Source organism: Pan troglodytes, chromosome 8, assembly GCF_028858775.2.
Source record: "Pan troglodytes isolate AG18354 chromosome 8, NHGRI_mPanTro3-v2.0_pri, whole genome shotgun sequence".
Lineage (NCBI taxonomy): Eukaryota > Metazoa > Chordata > Mammalia > Primates > Hominidae > Pan > Pan troglodytes.
In genome coordinates this window covers 43,373,398-43,377,603 of record NC_072406.2, presented here as the reverse complement: position 1 = coordinate 43,377,603, position 4,206 = coordinate 43,373,398, and the positions used below count along the sequence as shown (strand labels likewise).

Here is a 4,206-nt window from a genome sequence, read left to right as displayed (position 1 = left end):
TTTGACAGATTTTTTTTGCAGAGGAGCATCTGTAAGGAAAGTTCCAGTAACATTGGGACCAGGGGTACTGCCAGGGCAGGCCAAAGCCTCAGAGACTGGAGAAGCCTGGAGCACGTGCTCAACGTCCATCTGCAGAGCAAAGCACAAGCATGGAGCAGAAATCCAGAGTGAAGGCATGCAGGAGAGAAAAATCACCTCCCAGCCCAGTCCTTCCATGGTGGGGTCATATTTTGAGTTCTGTACTTAGATGTCTGTGAGATCGCCTATTGTATACTTAATACAAATCTCTGGTAAGCCAGCCTAGAACAGGTTAAGATAAATGTAATGACTCGACTTGGCTGGAGCGCAGTGCGGCGATCACGGCTCACTGCAGCCTCAACTTCCTGGGCTCAGGTGATCCTCACACTTCAGACTCCCAAACAGCTGGGACTACAGGCATGAGCCACCATGCCCAGCTAATTTTTTTGTATTTTTTTATCATAAAAATATTACAATTTTCAAAAGAAATGTTATATATATTACATTGAAAATCACTGATTGCTTTTTCTTCGTCTTTTTTTCTGTGAATGTGTAGGTGTTTGAGTCTCTTGTATTTCTTCTTTTACACAGGATATGGGATGTTTGAAAACTATTTCATTATCTTCATCATCATCCTTCATTTCAGCCACTTCAGATTTTCATCTCTCCAAAAATGTTGATGTACAAGCCGGTGTGGGGCCCTGGCTATCCACAGTCTTTTCAAGAGTGTCAGGAGTGCCTAAAACCTTTTTCTTCTTCTTACGTAAAACCTGGCCTTTTGTAGACATCCGATGATTCGTTTTTGAAATGCTTTCCATTTTCTGTAAAATCAAAGAAGGAAAACCATAGTCAATTCCTTTTTAAGCTAATTTCTTCCGAGAAATCTTTCTTTCTTTCTTTCCTTTTTAAATCGCTCCTCCATCCGTAGCTTTTGTGTAAGTGCCGATTCTGATTATACCGTTTCACTGATGGATATGACGGCTGCTTAAATGGAATATTCCAGTCTTTAAGAGTTATTTCTGTACTTTTTCAGGTGGCATAAAATGACACTCCAAGAGTCTTTCACCAAATAGGTAGTTGTTCATTGTTTCAGCAACTATCTTGGCAACATCCTCAGACTCAAACTCCACAAATGCATAGCCTTTGCTATTTCCAGTCCTTTTCTTTCTGGACAGTCTGAACCTTGTAACAGTGTCACACTGGGAGAAATAGGAAAGGATCTGGGTTTCCTTAAGTAGATTAGGTAGGTGGCGCACATAGACTACTCCAGGAGAAAGTTGCTTTTGTTTTTTTTTTTCGCTTGGTTATGCGCTTGTGAACCTGTGCCACTTCCTTCTGCAACTCGGCATCTTCCTGCGGGTTCAGCGACAGGATTGGCCCAGCCGAGCCGGAAAAGGCCGCCATGCCAAAAGGGGCCCAGCAGCTCCAGGCGGCGCTCCCGGAAACTCCCAATTTTTTGTATTTTTAATACAAAGAGGGTTTCGCCATGTTGCCCAGGCTGGTCTAGGACTCCTGGACTCAAGCGATCTGCCTGCCATGGACTCTCAAAGTGCTGGGATTATAGGCGTGAGCCACTGCACCCAACCTTGACTTTGAAATATATGTTGTACATCCCAGTCAGCAGTGAACTCTGGGGAACACCAAAGATGAGGTTAATGAGAGAAGAGATACCTCCAATTAAAAGAGTTCAGATAAGATGCTTGAACTTATGTTTTAAAAAGTCCTTCCAGGCTGGGCACAGTGGCTCACAACTGTAGTCACAGCATTTTGGGAGGCTGAAGTGAGCGAACGGCTTGAGCCTAGAAGTCTGAGACCTGCCTGGGCAACATGGCAAAACCCCATCTCTACCAAAAATGCAATAAATTAGCCGGGCGCGGTGGCGCCTGTGGTCCCAGCTACTCAGGAGGCTGAGGTGGGAGGTCAAGGCTGCAGTGAGGTGAGATCTACCACTCCACTCCAGCCTGGGTGACAGAGTGAGACCCCGTCTTACAAAAAAAAAAAAAAAAAAAAAGTCACTGTTTTGGGTTTTCTGGATGAAAACTTTGTTTCCATAAAAAAAAAGTGTGGAGACAGTATGTATTACTGATTCAAAATTATAACCAGAGGCTTAGAGTAAATAATTGTATCTATTGTTTCAAAAACCAACCTCAGGATTATTAAAAGTTAGTTTTATTGGATTTTTTTTTTAAGTTGTCCTGATTCACTCAGGTCTGTCACTTCCAAGCCCATGTTTTACTACTTCGTAACCCTATTTGGAAGGAAAATTGCAACTAAGATTACGATCCGTCCTGAGATGAAAAGTTTCACACATATACACCACACATACCCTCACCACAGTATGATGACACAGTGACCCAACCTTAGGCAAAAGGGTACCACTGCCAGCAAATGCATTTTTTAATTTATTTCTTCTAAAAGCAGCATATGCATTTAACATTTTATTGAGATTCTCAACAGCTGCCATTTGGTTTGTTTAGCAAATTGTTTACAAAGTAAACTTTTTCCATTTTTGATATTTTAATGAAAATTATGTTCTTCAGTTTTAAAGTCCTGACCCTCTCCCAAAGAAAGATTAATAACTAACTACCAAGTAACGATTATTTAGGAAAATAACAAAAGCAAAAACAGCTTTTAAACACTTGTGAAACAGGGGTAAGTGTTCGAATCAAGACCTTCTGGGCCCACTGGAGGTGCTAGGCTGCCTCAGGACACCATCAGCACTTCACCATCCACAACATCCTCAACAGCTGGGAGCCAAGAGCAGACCCCGGGGGGGTTCCTGTTCCACAAGCTCCACTCTCTTTTTCCTCTCCACCCTTGCTATTGGGCCTCCCCTCCAAATCTGCCTAACAAAGGCAGCAGGATCTTTAATACTGTTCAGCTTTGTAAATGGAGACAGGATACTGTAGAAAGTTAAGAAATTCCCTGGTCCAGTCTGGGGGAGGAAAAAATACGCAATGTATCATGGGTGGTTTCACTTTCTTGTCCACTCAGACACATGCTCATTCTTGTTAAATGGATGTATCAGATGCTTCAAAAGTCCTCATGTGTAGTAGCACAAAAATTCCCTGTAAAAAAGAAGTCGCAAAATAATAAAAATTTCTGCACCAGTTCAGGGTCCTGATGACAAAGCTGGTTCTGATAAGCAGCTATTTTGACATGCACAGCAGCTTCCTCTACAAGTCCTGTGTTTGGAGGGTTTCATTTAGATCAGAGGAAGTTGGAATCCAAGTTTAAAAGGCTCTCTGCTGACAAAATGTGATATATCCATCAGTGGATTTCTACTCAGTAATGAAAAGAACAAACTACTAAAACATGTTATATGTCATAGAACAACCTCAAAAACATTAGCTAAGTAAAAGAGCCAGACACGAGACCACATATGGTGTAATTCCATTGATTTGAAATTTTCAAAAAAGGCAAATTTATAGAGACAGAAATGGGCTGATTTACCTCAAAAGGCAGGGATTCAAGCTCTCTAGACTACACATGATACATACATGAGAAAAAGTAAGGAAAAGAAATTTAAATATAAATAAATGAAAATAATACTTCTCCCTGATTATAACGAAAATCTTTTTGTAATTCTTTTTGTAATAATTCTTTTTGTAATAATTTGTAATTATTTTTGTAATAATTTGGAAGACAAAATATAAAGAAAAATCTTTAATTTTGCCACTCAAAACATTCTGGTTTGTTGTTTTCTATAATTTTTTATGCATATAAACATTTTAAAAGGTAGAATCATAGTATATGGTCTTTTGTCACTTACTATGTTTTGGGCATATTTCTATGGCAGTCAATACATCCTTGCATCATCATTTTTAATGTCTGGATGTATCTTAAGTTAATCATTGCCACCCCAGAGGTAAATTTTTTTATGTATACATTTTAATGGACTCGAGCAATCATTTTTGGACTGAATTCATAGAAGTAGAATTTCTGGAGGAAAATAACATAAAACAGTTTTAGGGTTTTTAATAGAAATTTTCAAATTATCCTGCAGGAAAATTGGTTCAGTTTATACTCCCACCAATAAGGACAGAGCTCCAGTTTCCCCCTTCCATTTGTCCTCTATGCTGGTCTCTAAGCAGAAAATCTCATTGTTTTCATTACATTTCTTTGGTTTCTAGTGCTTTTGAACGTTCTTTATATGCTTATTTGCCATTTTTATTCTTGTGGGAAGTG

At 39.6% G+C, this 4,206-nt stretch overlaps 1 pseudogene; it reads right to left on the bottom strand.

Annotated features, from left to right (window-relative positions):
- Window positions 1-519: 519 nt before the first annotated feature.
- LOC466033 (MKI67 FHA domain-interacting nucleolar phosphoprotein-like) lies at window positions 520-1,422 on the bottom strand (annotated as a pseudogene).
- Window positions 1,423-4,206: the final 2,784 nt, after the last annotated feature.